General features: G+C 49.5%; 1 protein-coding gene across 6 annotated transcripts in view; it reads left to right on the forward strand.

Annotated features, from left to right (window-relative positions):
• Window positions 1–19,812, forward strand: part of CIT (citron rho-interacting serine/threonine kinase) — a 183,776-nt gene that overhangs the window by 36,249 nt on the left and 127,715 nt on the right. The window contains exon 1 of one of the 6 annotated variants that reach the window (XM_078768335.1): window positions 9,504–9,602. The exons of the other annotated variants lie outside the window; for them this stretch is intronic. The gene's annotated coding sequence lies outside the window, so the exon portion shown is untranslated. Of the gene's footprint in view, window positions 1–9,503; window positions 9,603–19,812 lie in introns of those variants that run through there. 6 annotated transcript variants of the gene reach the window in all.

A 19,812-nucleotide genomic window follows, 5' to 3' on the forward strand; every position in this document is an offset into this window, starting at 1 on the left:
GTAGAGCGTACGGGTTGCGTTATTTTTATTTTTTGGCAAGGAACGGGCACCCACGTACGGGCATGCCCTATCTATCTATAATTCCAGTAGTGTGTGTGTGTGTGTGTGTGTGTGTGTGTGTGTGTGTGTGTGTGTGTGTGTGTGTGTGTGTGTGTGTGTGTGTGTGTGTGTGTGTGTGTGTGTGTGTGTGTGTGTGTGTGTGTGTGTGTGTGTGTGTGTGTGCGACCGCTGTTTCTCGACAACTACCGGTCCGATATACTTGAAACTTGCCAGGTATATTGCTGGGGACCCGAGGATGTGCCTTTTCAAGGTTTCATATTAATCGGACAAGTAGTTACCGAGCTATGGCGATTTCTTTACCAAACTCCGCAAGCCGTTCGCTTTGGACCAAACCATTGCATGTAAATAGAGGGGGGGGATTGTCACCGTACTCGCAAGCCGTTCGCTTTGGACCAAACCATTTCATGTAAATAGAGGGGGGGGATTGTCACCGTACTCGCAAGCCGTTCGCTTTGGACCAAACCATTTCATGTAAATAGAGGGGGGGATTGTCACCGTACTCGCAAGCCGTTCGCTTTGGACCAAACCATTTCATGTAAATAGAGGGGGGGGGGATATAATTTTAGATATATATATAGTACGGGCATGCCCTAGTTTTTATTAATGAGCCGTGAACTGCGGCAAAATGTAATGTGCTATGAGTCAGTGTTAATAATGATTCCGTAGCCACGACTTCCATGCCATGAGGTACATAGGATCTGCCAAGGCAGTTTCGTTTGGCTAAGGAATTCTGGATGCGTCACCACTCTGACGCAGGATACTCGAATGGCCTATTATCCCAGTAAGCTGGTACTCATTTTGCTGACCTCGGAAGGATGGCAGGCTGAGTCAACCCACCTGGTGTTATTTCAACATCACAAGAAGGGCTCAAACTCAAGACCCTAAGATCTTTAGCCAGCCACCTTAACCGTTTAGCCATCACCAGACTTGATAATGATTCTTTAGCTTATTCTAAATACTAAATATGCTTGCTCGTTTTAAAGAAGTACCGACACATTGAGTTTCAGGGAGTAATTAACACCTCTATCGTTTTGAATGACAGTTTTGTTTGACCACCACAGTTGATCTACAAGAGGGTTACTCTAAAAGTAATGCCCCACAATTTTTTTAATGTCGCTATATTTGTTCTTCAGCATTGTTACTTGTGCAGTGTATAGGTACATTATCGAGGAACATAACCCTGTTTCTCTAAATAATCATCGTCGGGCTCAACTGCCCTGCGCCATCTTGGACCAAGAGCCTGTATTCCTTCGTGGTAAAATTCCTGTCCTACGTCCTTCAGCTACTGTTTCACAGCCTTCACAAGGGAGTCATCTTCCGCAAATTTTGTCCCACGAATGCCATCCTTCAGCTTACCGAAAAGAAGGTAGTCCAATGGTGCCATATCGGGAGTGTATGGAGGATGGGGCAACAGAGTCCACCCAATTTTGGCAATCGCTTCCATGGTTTGTCAAACTGGTGTGGGGTCAAGCACAGTCGAGGTGCAGCAAAAGGTTGTGCATGCGCTTGTATGGTCGAACATGATGCATACGTGCAAGAAATTTCAGCTATGTTTTCATGTAGGCCTCTAAATTGATGGCGATTCCTTTTGGCATGGTGTCCACCAGGATAATCACCTCCATGTCTCAGAAAACGGTCGTCTTGTTTTACCGGCGTAGGGTGCACCCTTGAACTTCTTTTTCCGTTGAGAATTTGCATGATGCCACTCCATCGACTGTCTCTGGTTTGAAGTTGTGCAACCTGCTTTTGTCTCTTGTCACGATGCCTGCCAGAAATTGCTATCTTTCATCAAACCACGCAAGCAGTTTCAAACAAATGGTTTTGCGCTGCTCATTGTGTGTCTGTCAAAGAAATTTGGTACATGCCTTTATTATGATAAGTTGCAAAAAAGTTTCAGTTTTGGGGCGTTTCATCCATTTTTCACAGAGTTGTGCACTTTATGAATTTAGAAAATATCACATACTAGCAGAAGTACCCGGCATTGCCGGGAGGGGGGAGGGGAGGGGAGAAGAAGGGGGGGGAGGGGAGGGGAGAAGAAGGGGGGGGAGGGGAGAAGAGGGAGAGGGGGAGGTGGAGAGGGGAGAAGAGGAGGGATGGGGAGGATGAGGGGAGGGTGAGGGGGGTGGGAGGGGGGAGGGGGGAGGGGGGGAGGGAGGCGGGAGGGGGGGAGGGACATGACCGAAATTTCGGTTGCTCACCTGGTTGAGGGTGAATAGAGCCAATGAGGTGGTATACCTGGCCTTGCACCTTGAATGTAGGCATGAATCCTTGCTCAGTGACGACGCGATCTGCTCCAAACGAAGTTATTTGGAACGAAGAGTTGTAATTACGGATTTCCTTCAGGAAGTGTCTGGATTGAGTCGTAGTTGATTGAAGTAGTTCTTTCAAAGGTTCCGGTGGAGATTGGAGAGAAGGCAAAAGGACATTGCCTCCCCTGCAACACATTCCTGGTGTTTCTCCCTTCCATTTCAAGGCATGGCAAAACTGACAGGTGAACGACATGGAGCCAATATCAACGTTTGAGGAGTAGTCAGTGTTCGGATTGTAACTGAATGCAGCCTTCTCCCATACAATGGCCGGCTGCCGTCTGCCTGATGGTTGCCAGTTGTTGAGTCGTTTTTGGCGCTGTTCTTCTGTCTCCTGCTGTCTGGCCCTCGCGTTGATTGGCGTTTAGACGTGCCTCTGTCTCATCTTCAGTCTCTCGCTGTCTGGCCCTCGCTACACTTTGTTGATTGGCGTTCAGACGTGCCTCTGTCTCATCTTCTGTCTCTCGCTGTCTGGCCCTCGCTACACGTTGTTGATTAGCGTTCAGACGTGCCTCTGTCTCATCTTCTGTCTCTCGCTGTCTGGCCCTCGCCAGACATTGTTGATTGGCGTTTAGACGTGCCTCTGTCTCATCTTCTGTGTCTCGCTGTCTGAATCTAGAGACACGTTCTTGATTGGCTTGTCGATGGTGAAAAGTACCTTCATCGGCTTCATGGAGTCTCCGATCAGCGATTTTCCTTGCTCGGGAGGTTGAACGTGACAAATTTCTTTTCTTCGGTGCCATTGCCTTTATCACAGTCAGTCTTCCAGTCACTCACTCGTAGACAAATTCAAAATACCAAATTCAAAATACTCGTAGACAAAATACCACGTTTACACGTGGTAAGAAACGACGCAAACGCACGATTGCAACTCTGCGTCGTGTCGTGGGCGTGGCCAACGTGGCCTCATGCTCCCAGGTGATTGGCTAACTCGAGCTCGAGAGAGCCATAATGCGCTACGTTATGGCAAAAAATATGGATCTAAAGATGAAAGGGGAAAAAAACCTATGTGTTGTGAATGGCAATGTTCCTCGCTGAAATGTGAAAAAAGGCAATTGCTTTTCCCTCTGAAATACGTGCGAACGCGTAACTGAGTTAATGGCGGCAAGGAACATCACGTGATCGCTCTGAGCGAATCAGTGCGCTGCTCTGCGACCGGTCAGATTCCGTGTATAATATTCCTCGCTGAAATGCGCTGAGGTAAAAATATGGTTAAACTAGAACGGGCACTCGGTAGAGCGCATACCTTCGCCGCAGCTACTGTTCTGTACTTGGCATGGGAGTGTAGGGAACAGAACAACAAAAATACGATTTTGACCTTTTCGTGACCTTGACCTTGACCTTTGACCCGATTGCTCCCAAAATCTAATCAAATGTGTCCCGTATAATAACCAATCATCCCACCAAATTTCATGCAATTCGGTTGAATACTTTTTGAGTTATGCGAATAACATACACACACACACACACAGACATACAAATAAATACACAGCGATCAAAACATAACCTTCCGCTTTTGCGAAGGTAAAAATATTATGAAATCAATTTTTAGGTCGGCCATGTTCTTACCAGGCTCAATGGCCATGTCTGTGCCAAATATCAAGTACGTGAGCCTCTCCGTTTAGGAGTCTATCGGTAACATTACACACACACACACACACAAACTGTGTTTTATATATATAGATTATACATGGGTCAGTTTTCATCTGCCCTGACTCCACAGCACTGCTTTACACCCATTGGCTGGACACAAGGCCTAACTCAACCCCAAACTAGAACGGGCACTCGGTAGAGCGCATACCTTCGCCGCAGCTACTGTTCTGTACTTGGTAAAAATACGATTTTGACCTTTTCGTGACCTTGACCTTTGACCCGATTGCTCCCAAAATCTAATCAAATGTGTCCCGTATAATAACCAATCATCCCACCAAATTTCATGCAATTCGGTTGAATACTTTTTGAGTTATGCGAATAACATACACACACACACACAGACATACAAATAAATACACAGCGATCAAAACATAACCTTCCGCTTTTGCGAAGGTAATGAAGCAGAACAGATCGGCAGGCCTCAGGCCTTAGTCTTGGGTGTTGGTCCATGGATCAGTGCAATTGTAATGATCCCAGGTCTATAACCACAATGTATTATTTATGCACAGAAGCCATGCGCATGTTTTTGCTTCATGCATGACTATCGGGTTATTTCCCTTGCCAGAGGAGCGGGTATTGCATTTGAGTCCGTTTGTCTGTCTGTCTGTCCACAGAATAAATATGATTTTCTCTGCAACCGTTGGTCCGATTGACAGGAATTTTTCACCATTTCACCAATTTCCACCACCTCCTGCACAATTTTTTTTAATGATAATTATGACGTCATAGGTAACGTGGTATGGGCGCCATCTTTGAAAAACCGAAAAACTTTACGCCTCCATATCTCCGAATCATTGCATAGAAAAATTGAGACATGGCTCATTGTAAAGAACTCCCTGGGGAATAACATGTTAATAATGATTACAAAATTGACAAGTGCAAAATTCATCCGATCAAGATGAAATTGAGCATCATCGAGGGATAAATTGGTGGAGAAAAATAATAATGGTGACGTCATCGGTCATGTGGTTCGGCCGCCATATTTGTTTTAACACAAAAGCCTTAATCAGTAAAAACACGTCCTGTTGAGGGTCTACAACTCTGATTGCTCTTGTTACCCTACACGCGAAGCGAAAAGCGGGGTTAAGCATTCAGGTATGTACGTACGTGTGCGTGCCATGTCTGCATTTTAAAAATTCATTTTCTCAGCAACCGTTGGTCCGATTGATATGAAATTTTCACTGTAGGAGAGCCTCCTCCTGTAGAATATTTTAATGAACATTATGACGTCATAGGTCACGTGGTACAGGCGCCATCTTGGGTAAACGTTGCACCTTTATATCTCCAAAACCGCTCGATGGAAAAAATGGAAACGTGGCTCATTGTCAAGTACTCACAATGGGGAATAAGATATGTTGATGATGATGTAATCGGTGACTTAATTATGACGTCATAATTAGACAAGTACAATGCTTGATGTGATCAGTATGGAAAAAAAAAAATCCGCTGCAACTGTTAGTCCGATTGGCACGAAATTTTCAGAATATGAGCGGCGACTCCTGTGGAAGTTAAAAAAAGATAATTATGACGTCATTGGTCACGTGGTACAGGTACCATTTTGGAAAAACTTCGCACCTTCGCACCTCTATATCTCTGAAACCACTCCATGGAAAAAATTGAGACCTGGCTCATTGTGAAGTACTCCCGTTGGAGAATAAGATATGTTAATGATGATGTCATCTGTGCCTTCGTTAGGACGTCATAATTCGACGAATACAACACTTATCCATCTGATCATTATTTTAAAAATTTCAGCAACTGTTAGTCTGATGGACACATTTTCCCCATCACCATAGGAGTGCCGCCTCCTTTAGAATATTTTAATGATAATCATGACATCATAGGTCGTGTTACAGGCGCCATCTTGGAAAAACCGAAAAACGCTGTACCTCTATATCTCCAAAAGCGCTCTATGGAAAAATTTTAAACGTGGCTCATTGTAAATAACTCAATATGGGGAATAGGTGTTAACGATGACGTCATTGGTGCCATAATTATGACATCATAATTCGACAGGGACAACGCTTAGTCTGATCAGTTTAAAATGTATTGAGCGTGATCTATGCAACAATTATTTAGAGAATATAAATTTATGTCATCGCTCACGTGGTTTGGCAGCCATATTGGATAAATAAATAAAAACATTCAAAAACAGAAGAGTTGGCTCATACTAGAGTCCCTGTATAAAGAGAGTTGCGCCATGCGCTGACCCGAGATTTCTGGTCACGTGATTTCGTGGCGCCATTTTGTGTCTAACTTCACCGTGCGTGAACGTCAGCTTGGTACGGGAATGTTGTTTATTGCCAAACAAAATGACTGGTTGTTCTGCTTTTGGTTGTTCAAACCAATCTGGGAAATATAAGATGTATAGATTTCCAAGTGATAAAGTCAGAAGACAAATTTGGGAAGCGAAAGTCAGACGAAAGAGCTGGAAAGCGATCGACTCCTCGAGACTCTGCCAGGTAGGCCCACGCCGCTTGATGATTGATGTTCAAAAGCAATTCTATCTGCTCGGTTTTTTTTTGGTTGTCTGTCCGTTGAAAACCCTTTTAAAGGGAAGTGATTTGTGTTTGTTTATAATCTTCAAGGAGCTGACCAAAAATGCATTTCCGTGGGAAGAACCCTGCTCAATTTTTTTCGGGTAGTCCTAGCGGACCGCATATTGTCATTGATTGATGAAATGTCCCGGTACAGTGACATTGCCTGGTCTGCGGTTGGGTAGTCTGCGGGCAATGTCACTGTACTTTTTCAGAGGGAATTAATTTTGATTTTATAGGGGTGGGAAACCCATGGTCCGTTTTGTTTTCAGTTGTCTGTCCGTCCATTCAAAACTTATTCCGAGGCAAGTTATTTTTTTGGTTTAAAATCTTTAGCCTAATCGGCAATCATAAAAGCAATTTTAGGGGGGGACCTGCTCAATTTTTTTGCGGGTTGTGCAGCCAAGTCGCCAGCTATGAAACATATTAATCGATCAGGCAATATCCATCAGAGTTCTGGGCAAGGGTGGAGTAATAAATGAACGTTTCAATCTTACTAGATGCCAATGACGTTTTCCTTATGTCAGAGACAGAAGCTGACTTGCAGCTTGTTAAATCATTACAATGGAAATTGAATATAAATGTCGATAAAACTAAAGTTGTACACTATAGAAATATGGCAATACCACGTACAGAATTTGTTTTAAGTGTGTTAGACTATATGTCGGCTGGAAGTCCTACACCGGAATTGCTCTCGGCACCCTTTAAAAAATATTGGATATGCCCACACTCCTTTCTAAAAGTTATTAAAATTCAGAGAACGACAGCATTGGTTTGTCTTACTTATAATGTTAGCTCTTATATGCAGTGTTGGCTTGTAATATGCATTGCCATACCACTTTTAATATCACCACACAGCTCTTTTTCATGGCAATAGCTGAGTTTTTGACAAAACAAATATCACCTGTATGTAATAATAAGACTAAATATGTGTAGCAAATTTTTTTTTAGCAGGTTTAGAATATATCACCCCATATCGCGTACATGTATATCAAATCGACACATTTAGACACAAAATGGCGTCCAAATTTGAGTTGACACAACTCTCTATATACAGGGACTCTAGCTCATACCAAGTTGACTGCGCAGGTAAGTATTCTATGAATATCATCGAGTATTTATTGTTTTCAGCACCGAACGTGGGCATTATACACCGCCCAAATAAAGGGATGTATTTACTGGGGCAAATTTTTCCAGATCTTTTTTTCCCCTTACCCTTTAACATGAACCACCTTTAGAGACCATTTTTCACCGCAGAGCGGGGGTTGGCCTTTTTTGGTCACCTTGGTCCCCTTTTTGAAGCAATGTTTTACGGCCGGATGCACTTCCTGCCGCCAACCCCGTTAGTCGCCTCTTGTGACACACAGGGAATTACCAGTGAACTGGTACTCAATTTGCCGACCTCGGAAGGATAACAGGCTGAGTCAACCCACCTGGCGTTAATTCAGCGATCGATCGGGATTTAGAACCCAGGATCCTAGGATCCCAAGCCGGCACCCTAACCGCGAAGCCAACACCAGGCTTTAACATATTGAACTGAAACTTGGTAGGGGACTTGTATTGCAAAGCAATTCTCCCTGTTCTTTTATATGTGTACATACAATTAAGAGCATTTTGAAATGACAAGTATACCTTGAATCCTTTTTGTAGAAAGCATCTACAGCCTTTGGACAATATCACAATTTCCGCATCGTTTACCATTTTCCGGTCTTTGCAACTGAAAACTATTAATGTGTTAATTTCCATCAAAAAGAGCAAAGATGTAAAACTTATTTAAAGCAATGTTTATGTAAAACTGATCAATTGTGAGACTTCTGTGTGGTTTTCAAATGAGTGGCAGAAATCTTTTGTTGTTTTAATTACTTTGTTTTATTTGGAGCCACTCAATGCACCATCGTCTATCATCGCATCTGATGATCTGTAGATGTTCTCTCTGACGCATGTGGTTTGCAGCCAGTTTTGGAGACTCGTTTGACTTTCAGAATATACAAGTTTATGCATCCGCAGGCTCCATATAACCAGCGGACCCAATCGTTCACATCCTGCGGTTTTCATACTGTACTTCTGCAAGTGTTTGTCAAACCTCCCTAGAAGTTTGGCCCTCTAAATCGACGTGAACCGTCTCCCCCCATACCCAGGCTAGGTGGGAGTGTGTCTACTTCTAGTCCATTCTGTCAGCCCTGTAATTGGCTGAGTGACCCACATGGGGTCATGTTAAGTTGTTAGTGTAATGGTGGATTGTAATGGTGGATGTGCTGGGGCCTGTTTGGCCAAAATGTCCTAATCCCCCGCTGATGTACCAAGCAGTCTTGTTCTCAAACATCCTGGAAGTACTGTACAGTCCAAATGTAACGGTGTCCTCCAAAGGGTTAATGATGCCAACGATGACAGTCTGAACAGGAAGAACAGCAGACGTGCTGCAGTAGTCAGGATGAGGCTGAGGATAGTGAGGTGAGGATTGTATGTTTGGTGTAGCGGGTGGTGGGGAGGGGTGATTGGGATGGAGGGAGGGTTATAGGTGCACGAGCATGAAAGCGTGCGGTAGCTGGAGAAGGGGGTGGAGGTGGTGAGTTTGGAGACTAGGGGATGTGGGAGATGACAAGGAGAGGGGGAATGTGGGAGGTCAGACTGGCTTGAGAATATAGATTATGGTTTGTAGTAGTTTGTAGCGAAAGCAATGCTGGCGATAGAGGTTTAGAAAGAGGAATAGCATTGATTGAAGGCAGGGGGAGGGCACATTCGGTTAGGGGATGTGGTCATAATTAGGGGGAGGGAGAAGTGAGGTGCTTGGGGGGGGAGGGAGTTTTGTGGAGGGGGGGATGGTGGTGGCAAGAATCTATCCGATGCTTGGGCTATGATGCCTGCTAGGCCCTGGTAGCTTTGTCACAGGCAACAATTGCAAGATTTAAATTTATTTTAAATCTTTTCTGCTCGCGTGCAAATTGTCCGGCCATGGCGTGCACCGTGTCTGTGCCGGCTCTGAATGTGGGTCACATCGTGGCTGTTCCGGCGTCACACACACTGGATGCTGATTGAGCTCCAAACGGTAAGGGATGCTGGCAGAACGACGATGCATTGCGTATTATGGTCTCCTCATTCATATTGCTCTTTCTCGTTTCTTAATTTCCTCTTTATTTTTACCCTTCTCCCCCCTCAAACTCCCCATCTTCAAATAATCTTCCAACCGAGGAAGGTAATTTCTTTTTAACGTAAATTTCATTTCCTCTTTTGCTTGACTGGATCGTTGAATGCACGATATATGTATACGTGCATCTATATACCGTATATACATGTATAATTTTTCCAGGGATGGTGAAGGGGTCGGATTTCACGTAATCCAAAGGGGTCCTCTATGCTGTGCAAGGTACAATCGTGTGGAGAGGAATTTCATTGAGACTTTTCGTTCCCTTGCTTTGGACAGAACTGCACACGCTATTCCTTGCCTTGTGTCCGACGACGCTCCTTGTTCCTTTGGGAATTGAGCATTTTAATGAGCGAGTTGCAGTATATATGGCACCTTTGGGTGTACAGTACATCTGAGATCAACTTTTGGCATCTCTATTTTAATCCAGAAAATGTGCTGCTGGCAATCCTCTTTGACTCTCCTTTCGTTTCTCTCCTTTCGTTTCTCTCCTTTCCCTCCTCTCCTTTCTTTTCTCTCCTTTCCCTCCTCTCCTATTTTTCTCTGCTATTTTTCTCTCCTTTCCCTCCTCTCCTATTTTTCTCTCCTTTCCCTCCTCTCCTATTTTTCTCTCCTTTCCCTCCTCTCCTTTCCCTCATCTCCTTTCCCTCCTCTCCTTTCTTTTCTCTCCTTTCCCTCCTCTCCTATTTTTCTCTCCTTTCCCTCCTCTCCTTTCTTTTCTCTCCTTTCTTTTCTCTCCTTTCCCTCCTCTCCTTTCCCTCATCTCCTTTCCCTCCTCTCCTTTCTTTTCTCTCCTTTCCCTCCTCTCCTATTTTTCTCTGCTATTTTTCTCTCCTTTCCCTCCTCTCCTATTTTTCTCTCCTTTCCCTCCTCTCCTTTCCCTCATCTCCTTTCCCTCCTCTCCTTTCTTTTCTCTCCTTTCCCTCCTCTCCTATTTTTCTCTCCTTTCCCTCCTCTCCTTTCTTTTCTCCCCTTTCTTTTCTCTCCTTTCCCTCCTCTCCTATTTTTCTCTCCTTGCCCTCCTCTCTTTTCCCTCCTCTCCTTTCTTTTCTCTCCGTTCTTTTCTCTCCTTTCCCACCTCCTATTTTTCTCTCCTTTCCCTCCTCTCCTATTTTTCTCCTCTTTTCTCTCCTTTCCCTCCTCCTTTCTTTCCTCTCCTTTTTTTTCTCTCCTTTCTCTCCCCTCCTATTTCTCTCCTTTCCCTCCTCTCCTTTCTTTTCTCTCCTTTCCCTCCTCTCCTATTTTTCTCTCCTTTCCCTCCTCTCCTATTTTTCTCTCCTTTCCCTCCTCTCCTATTTTTCTCTCCTTTCCCTCCTCTCCTTTCTGTCCTCTCCTTTCTTTTCTCTCCTTTCTTTTCTCTCCTTTCTTTTCTCTCCTTTCCCTCCTCTTCTTTCTTTTCTCTCCTTTCTTTTCTCTCCTTTCCCTCCTCCTATTTTTCTCTCCTTTCCCTCCTCTCCTTTCCCTCCTCCTATTTTTCTCTCCTTTCCCTCCTCTCCTTTCCCTCCTCTCCTATTTTTCTCTCCTTTCTTTTCTCTCATTTCTTTTCTCTCCTTTCTTTTCTCTCCTTTCCTCCTCTCCTTTCCTCCTCTCCTTTCTTTGCTCTCCTTTCTTTCTCTCCTTTATTTTCTCCTTTATTTTCTCTCCTTTATTTTCTCTCCTTTCCCTCCTCTCCTTTATTTTCTCTCCTTTTCCTCCTCTCCTTTTCCTCCTCTCCTTTCTTTTCTCTCCTCTCCTTTGACTCTCCTTTCTTTTCTCTCCTTTCTTTTCGATCCTTTCCCTCCTCCCCTTTCTTTTCTGTCCTTTCTTTTCTCTCCTTTCCCTCCTCTCCTATTTTTCTCTCCTTTCCCTCCTCTCCTTTCCCTCCTCCTATTTTTCTCTCCTTTCCCTCCTCTCCTTTCCCTCCTCTCCTATTTTTCTCTTCTTTCTTTTCTCTCCTTTCTTTTCTCTCCTTTCTTTTCTCTCCTTTCCCTCCTCTCCTTTCCCTCCTCTCCTTTCTTTTCTCTCCTTTCTTTTCTCTCCTTTCTTTTCTCTACTTTCCCTCCTCTCCTTTCTTTTCTCTCCTTTCCCTCCTCTCCTATTTTTCTCTCTTCTTTTCTCTCCTTTCCCTCCTCTCCTTTCCCTCCTCTCCTTTCTTTTCTCTCCTTTCCCTCCTCTCCTATTTTTCTTTCCTTTCTTTTCTCTCCTTTCCCCCCTCTCCTTTCTTTTCTCTCTTTTCCCTCGTCTCCTTTCTTTTCTCTCCTTTCTTTTCTCTCCTTTCCCTCATCTCTTATTTTTCTCTCTTCTTTTCTCTCCTTTCCCTCCTCTCCTATTTTTCTCTCCTTTCCCTCCTCTCCTTTCCCTCCTCTCCTTCTTTTCTCTCCTTTCTTTTCTCTCCTTTCCCTCCTCTCCTATTTTTCTCTCCTTTCCCTCCTCTCCTTTCCCTCCTCTCCTTTATTTTCTCTCCTTTCCCTCCTCTCCTATTTTTCTGTCCTTTCTTTTCTCTCCTTTCCCTCCTATTTTTCTCTCCGTTCTTTTCTGTCCTTTCTTTTCTCTCCTTTCCCTCCTCTCCTTTCTTTTCTCTCCTTTCTTTTCTCTACTTTCCCTCCTCTCCTTTCTTTTCTCTCCTTTCCCTCCTCTCATATTTTTCTCTCTTCTTTTCTCTCCTTTCCCTCCTCTCCTTTCTTTTCTCTCCTTTCTTTTCTCTCCTTTCCCTCCTCTCCTTTCCCTCCTCTCCTTTCCCTCCTCTCCTTTCTTTTCTCTCCTTTCTTTTCTCTCCTTTCTTTTCTCTACTTTCCCTCCTCTCCTTTCTTTTCTCTCCTTTCCCTCCTCTCCTATTTTTCTCTCTTCTTTTCTCTCCTTTCCCTCCTCTCCTTTCCCTCCTCTCCTTTCTTTTCCCTCCTTTCCCTCCTCTCCTATTTTTCTTTCCTTTCTTTTCTCTCCTTTCTTTTCTCTCCTTTCCCCCCTCTCCTTTCTTTTCTCTCTTTTCCCTCATCTCCTTGCTTTTCTCTCCTTTCCCTCATCTCCTATTTTTCTCTTCTTTCTTTTCTCTCCTTTCCCTCCTCTCATATTTTTCTCTCCTTTCTTTTCTCTCCTTTCCCTCCTCTCCTATTTTTCTCTCCTTTCTTTTCTCTCCTTTTCTCTCCTTTCCCTCCTCTCCTTTCTTTTCTCTCCTTTCCCTCCTCTCCTTTCTTTTCTCTCCTTTCCCTCCTCTCCTTTCTTTTCTCTCCTTTCCCTCCTCTCCTATTTTTCTCTTCTTTTCTCTCCTTTCCCTCCTCTCCTTTCTTTTCTCTCCTTCCCCTCCTCCTATTTTTCTCTCCTTTCCCTTCTCTCCTTTCTTTTCTCTCCTTTCTTTTCTCTCCTTTCTTTTCTCTCCTTTCTCTCCTTTCTTTTCTCTCCTTTCTTTTCTCTCCTTTCCCTCCTCTCCTATTTTTCTCTCTTCTTTTCTCTCCTTTCCCTCCTCTCCTTTCCCTCCTCTCCTTTCTTTTCTCTCCTTTCCCTCCTCTCCTATTTTTCTCTCCTTTCTTGATGTGCAAATTTTACGTCACCTCCAGTGGCTTTGTCACCTCTTCTCCTCCCTCCTCCTGAGGAGGACAACTGAATGATTTGAAGAACTAAGAAAGGCTCCCGGTTCTCTCGCTCTGCCTCCTTTTGTCTCCTTGATGAGTTTCCTTCGGACCAGCTGAGCCCTTGTGACTGTCGTTTTATTGATTGCCTGATATAGTACCCATCATCTGTTTGATGCAACATCTTGTGATTGAACATTTAACATGATGGATATTTACATATGGTAATTTAAATACTTTTAAGAGATTGAGCAGAACTTTGGCCTGACATCCCAGAATTAAATCTGTGCTTCGAACGAACTACCCAAATTGTATTTGCTATTTGCTCCAGCTGCAGACCCATGTCCGGAAGCTTGCTTTTTGCCTTTTAAAGGTTTTTCCTTTTCTTCTTGTTGGCCTGTTGCGATGATTATGGTGAGTTGTTGCTCTGGTGCAAGGTCGAACGAACTGTCTATATTCTCAGATGTCTGCACCAATAACTTTGTGCTAATTCCTGTATCCATCTTCCCCCCAAGTATCCTCTCCTGTCCCCCATTGCTCCCCATACCCATTGTTTGCCTGCCGGCCTCCGGCTTGATCTTCGGCTCTGCTGTTGGTGTTTCCCCCTCTCTCTCTGCTGTTCCTTTTGTGCCAGCTTTCACTATAAATAAATATATAGTCTTTGTGCTAACTTGGTCAGGCAGGTAATTATCACCATTGTAAAAATGTTTTATTGCCGTGATGAACCTGTGGCCTAAAATACAGTTGTAAAGCGCGGCGTTACGCGCGCTGCTTGTGAGCAAGGAGGAAGCGGACAAGCGGTAACATATGAACGTCTTTATTGTAAGACTACACTGTAACACTGAACTCTTCCGGGCTGGTCGCCCGGTGTATATCCTGAGGCCACGCCTACCCCTCGGGCGTGGCCACCGCCCACTTGGTGCGTGGAATGATGTCACCACGCCAGTGGGCTTTTGTGTCCGCCACACGCGCCCCCCCAGAATTCCCGCGCACCTGGAGGGCCAGTTTGCGGGGCAGACGAATGACCCGGCCGAAGCGCCCCCTGGCGATCGGCGGCGTCTGGGGTGCAGGGATACCAGGTGGGATGCCCCTGGCTGCCCCTGGGATGGGTGCAGGACCGGGGGGCGCCGTGGCGGCGGGGCTGGGCGGTGCCGGGGGTCCGCCCGCAGGAGGGCGGCCCCGACGTGGGGGTCGGGCCACTGGTGGTGGATGGTCCACATCGAGGTGGGCCGGCTTGAGGCGGTCTACCGAAACGCGGTCAGGAGTACCGCCGATGTCCAGGGTGAAGTGCTTCGCCCCGGTCTCCAGCACGCGGAAAGGCCCGTCGTACGGGGGCCGCAGTGGTGTCCGATGGGCATCGTGGCGGACGAAGACGTACTCCGCCGTGCGAAGCTCCGGGGCGACGTGCGTCGGTGGGTGCCCGTGGCATGCCGTTGGCACCGGGGCGAACCTCTGGGCGGTCTCTTGCAGAGCGGAGCGCTGCTGTGCCGCGGACCATGGTGCCGTGGAGTCGGGGAGGAACTCGCCCGGCACCCGCAGCGGTTGCCCGAAGACCAACTCCGCCGCGGATGCGCGCAGGTCCTCCTTGGGCGCCGTCCGGAGGCCCAGCAGGACCCAGGGGAGCCTGTCGACCCAGCCACCGTCGTGGAGGGTGGCCCGGAGCGCGGCCTTCAATGAGCGGTGAAATCGCTCACACAGGCCGTTAGCCTGGGGGTGGTAGGCCGTGGTTCGGTGCAGCCGGACCCCGAGCCCCTGCGCAACCGCCCCCCAGAGCTCCGAGGTGAACTGGGGGCCGCGGTCGGATGAGATGTCTGAGGGGGCGCCGAACCGGGCGACCCAGGTGGCGATGAAAGCCTGCGCGACATCGGCCGCCGTTGTCGACGCCAAGGGCACGGCCTCCGGCCACCGGGTGGTGCGGTCCACCATGGTGAGGACGTGGGTTGAACCCCGCGAGGGGGGCAGAGGTCCCACCAGGTCCACGTGGACGTGGTCAAACCGGCGTTCCGGCACCGTGAACGGGGCCAACGGGGCCTGGGTGTGCCGGTGCACCTTGGCGCGCTGGCACGCGAGGCATGTCCTGGCCCAGCCGCGGACGGCCTTCCGGAGGCCATGCCAGACGAACTTGTCGGCGATCAGCCTTTGGGAGGCCCTCACGCCCGGGTGGGACAGGCCGTGGATGGCGTCAAACACCTGGCGCTGCCAGCCCGCGGGCACAATGGGGCGAGGACGCCCGAGGGAGACGTCGCACAAGAGGGCCGCGCCCGCGCCGTCGAACGGCACCTCGGTGACGCGGAGGCCCGTGACGGCGGTCCGCAAGGCCTGGACGTCGGGGTCAGCGGCCTGGTCCGCTGCCATCCGGGCATAGTCGATGCCGAGGTGGACTGCGTGGGCGACGGCCCGGGAAAGGCAATCCGCCACCGGGTTGTCCTTCCCCGCGACGTGCTGGATGTCCGTCGTGTACTCAGACACGGCCGAGAGGTGACGCTGCTGCCGGGCCGACCACGGCTCGGTGACCTTGCCCATCGCGAAGATCAGCGGCTTGTGGTCGACGAAGGCAGTGAACGCCCGGCCCTCGAGCAGATGGCGGAAGTGCCTGACCGCCAAGTGAAGTCCGAGCAACTCGCGGTCGAAGGTACTGTAACGGCGTTCGGGCGGGCGAAGCTGCCGGCTAAAGAACGCCAGCGGTTGCCAAGCTCCACGCACCCATTGCTCGTGCACCGCGCCCACCGCGTAGTCCGAGGCATCGGTGGTGAGGGCGATCGGTGCATCGGGCGCCGGGTGCGCGAGCATGGTGGCGTTAGCCAAGGCGAGCTTCGCGCCCGTGAACGCCGTGTCCATCTGCTCGGTCCAGGTAACGTCGCCTTTGCCCGGCTTACCTCGGAGAGCTTCGTGCAGGGGGCGCAGGAGCTGGGCGATACGGGGCAGGAACCGATGGTAAAAGTTCACCATGCCCAGGAACTCCTGCAGCCCTCTGATCGTGCGGGGGCGCGGAAACCCCTTCACCGCCTCCACCTTGGCCGGCAGGGGGACGGCTCCGTGCCTGGTGACACGGTGCCCCAGAAAATCGATTGTGGCGGCGCCGAACCGGCACTTTGCGGGGTTCACAATCAGGCCATGCTGGCCCAGGCGTTCGAAGAGCGTGCGGAGGTGGCGTAGGTGCTCTTCGCGGGACGCGCTGGCGACGAGGATATCGTCCAGGTAGACGTAGACAAAATCCAAGTCGCGCAGGACGCTGTCCATCAGTCGCTGGAACGCCTGAGCCGCATTCTTCAGACCGAAGGGCATGCGCAGGAACTCGAAGAGTCCGAATGGCGTGATGACCGCCGTCTTCGGGACGTCCTCCGGCCTGATGGGGACCTGATGGTAGCCGCGTATGAGGTCCACCTTCGAGAAGAAGGACCTGCCCGCCAAACGGGCGGAAAAGTCCTGAATGTGGGGGACGGGGTAGCGGTCGGGAGTCGTGGCGTCATTGAGACGGCGATAGTCCCCGCACGGTCGCCATCCCCCGCCGGGCTTCGGCACGATGTGCAGCGGCGACGCCCAAGCGCTCTCTGAGCGCCGAACGATGCCGAGTCGCTCCAGGGTAGCGAACTCCGCTTTTGCCACCGCCAGCTTCGTCGGCTCGAGGCGGCGTGCCCGGGCGTAGACCGGTGGCCCGACGGTGGGGATGTGATGGGCCACCCCGTGCTTGACGGCCCCCGCCGAGAAGGTGGGCCGCGTGAGGGCCGGGAAGCCGGCGAGGAGGCGGGTGAATGCGTCCGCTGCCGGAAGCGTACAGACCAACGTGGCCGGAACCGAATCGTTCGGCAAGCCGCTTGGCAAGCCGCTCGTTGAGCTGGGCAACGCACATGCGAGCGAGCTGAACGTCTCGGCCTGGACAAGCCGTCTGCGCTTGACGTCGACCAGGAGCCCATTAGCGCACAGGAAGTCCGCGCCAAGCAGTGCCATGGGCACGTCGGCGGTGAGGAACGTCCATCGGAAAACCTGCCCTCCAAACCGCAGAGAGAGGCAGCGTTTTCCGTACGTACGGATGGGCGTCCCGTTCGCGGCAAGCAGCGCGGGGCCCCCACCCGCGGCGTGCTTGTCTGACGTGCCGGCGGGAATGACACTCACCTGTGCTCCCGTGTCGCACAGGTAACGGCGCCCGGAGAAGGTGTCCGTTATGAACAGCAGGCTGCTCGAACGGCCGGCGCTCATCGCCACAATTGAGCGCCGGCCCGGGCGTTTCCCGACCCGTTGAAGGAGCACGGCGGATGACACCGCCGAGCTTCGTGGCCGAACTTGGCGTGGAACCAGCACCAGGTGGTGGAGCTGGAGGAGCGCGGCTGGCTCCGCCAGGCCGGTGGAGTCGACGGGTTTCCCCGCGGTGGCGGTTTTCGCCGCGGCGGTGGGCGGGGCGTGGCGGCGTTCACGAGGTGCGTATCAGCATGCTGCTGAAACTCAGCGTGCTGTAGAAGATGATGCTGTGGAACAGCAGCGTCGAAGGCCGTGACGGCCACGCCAACGCTCGCCCGCGTGTCCGAAGCGGCGAAGTACTTGTCCGCCTCGGCCGCCAATGCTCGGGGTTCCGTTAGCCCGGTCCCGGCCAACGCGAGGCGAACCTGCGCTGGGAGTTGGCGACGGAAAAGCGCCCGGAATAGCGAACCGGGGGCTTCGTCGCCCAACAGTGACAGCATATGGTCCATTCGGACCGACGGGCACGTCTCACCGAGCTCGGGGAGATCCAGGAGGCGGTCGGCCCGTGCGTCGTCCGTGAGGCTGAACGTGGCTAGGAGTAGCCGCTTGAGTGCCTCGTACTTGTGGCCGTCCGGTGGGTGGCGAAGGACGGACACAACTCGAGCGGCCGTGCCGGGCCCGAGGGAGGCGACGACATGGCAGTAGCGCAGGTCGTCGTTGGTGAGGCGCCGAAGCTGAAATTGGGCTTCGGCTTGAACGAACCAGACCTCGGCCTGGGCCTCCCAAAATTCGGGAAGTTTAATCGCCATTGACTTGTCGTTGGCCATTGCAATGGCGTCGTGTTCGGAAGGATCGCTACGGCAGATCCAACGTCGAGGGTCACCAGTAAAGCGCGGCGTTACGCGCGCTGCTTGTGAGCAAGGAGGAAGCGGACAAGCGGTAACATATGAACGTCTTTATTGTAAGACTACACTGTAACACTGAACTCTTCCGGGCTGGTCGCCCGGTGTATATCCTGAGGCCACGCCTACCCCTCGGGCGTGGCCACCGCCCACTTGGTGCGTGGAATGATGTCACCACGCCAGTGGGCTTTCGTGTCCGCCACAGTTGTACATTGAGTTTGCTGTACCAGATCGTTGTTGTAGTATGTGGTTTAACAACATTGAGCAACACACTTCTGTAATGTTCAATCATAAGCATTTTCTATCTGTGTCTTGTATTGTCACTCGTGTTTGCTTCCACATTAGGATACGCTTAGATTTGCTATTGTTTTGTCTCAATCATCGAAAAGTTTTAAGCATTTGTAAAATATCAGTTGTGACAGGCGATTAAAAAGAAACAAAGCCGTTAGGCTTTGACGTTGTCGTGTCACCACCTTGCCATAGACCAATAACTAGTCCATATTGAGTAGAGTATGACGGAGCCCTTTTTTTTTTTTAATACAAGATCGAGGCTCGTGAAAGAGCTAACATTAATCAGGAAAAAAAAAAACCGACACATAAAACATATAATAAGGGGAGCGGTAAACAAGATGGGGAGAGAGGGGGAAGCACACAAGCACAACATTTGAGAGCAGGGACATCGGGAGATTTGTGGGAGGGAGAGGGCTTGGGGGAAGGAGGTGTGGGAAAGGGGTGGGCGAAGTATAAAACACAAGGACACTGCTCGGACCTCAAGGAAAGAACTTGGTATTTCAAAAAAGTGGATCTGGGGTGAAATTAATGGGGGTAGAAAAGATCAAGGTTTTGGATGGGGGAAGATAAGTGATGGTGGTGAACAGCTGTTTTAAAGACCTGGAGGGAAGAGTGGGATTGAAGAGAGTGAGGGAGTTTGTTCCAGAGGCGGGGGAAAAAAGGAATGAAAGAGTGAAGGTGAGCAGAGAGTCTTGATTTTTGCAATTTCACCATAAGAGGGTTGCTGGCAGGTCTTGTGCGACCTGCAAGAATATTTGGGGGACAGAGCTGGGGGAGCTAGGCCAGAGAGGAGTCGGTCGAAGAAAGAAAGACCGCCAACCTGCCTGCGGTGAGAGAGTGAAAGGCCCTCAGAATCAGCTTCATCACAGGAGATACCAATGATTCAGGTGTCTTTGGTTTGTGGGTGTCTGCTGATACCTCAGGGAGATGGATGCCTCTGCCTTGCATAACCCCAGATCACCTGTGGGAAAGGTGTAGTACCTGTCAGCCCCCCTTACCAGGGTAACGGTCCGCAGCCATGCGGTTTAAATGGCAGATGGTTCTGCACATCTGGTGGATGAGAGTCCAGTCGATTCCAACAGCACAGGCGGAAGAGGGTGAATTCCCCAATGGCCAGCAGAGGGACGGAGAGGAGTGGCGACCTCCGTCTATACCACACACTTACTCGTGTGTACCAGCCATAGAAAGGCAATATAATGGCAA

The sequence above is a fragment of the Myxine glutinosa genome, chromosome 14 (genome assembly GCF_964187855.1).
Source record: "Myxine glutinosa chromosome 14, kmMyxGlut1.1, whole genome shotgun sequence".
NCBI lineage: Eukaryota > Metazoa > Chordata > Myxini > Myxiniformes > Myxinidae > Myxine > Myxine glutinosa.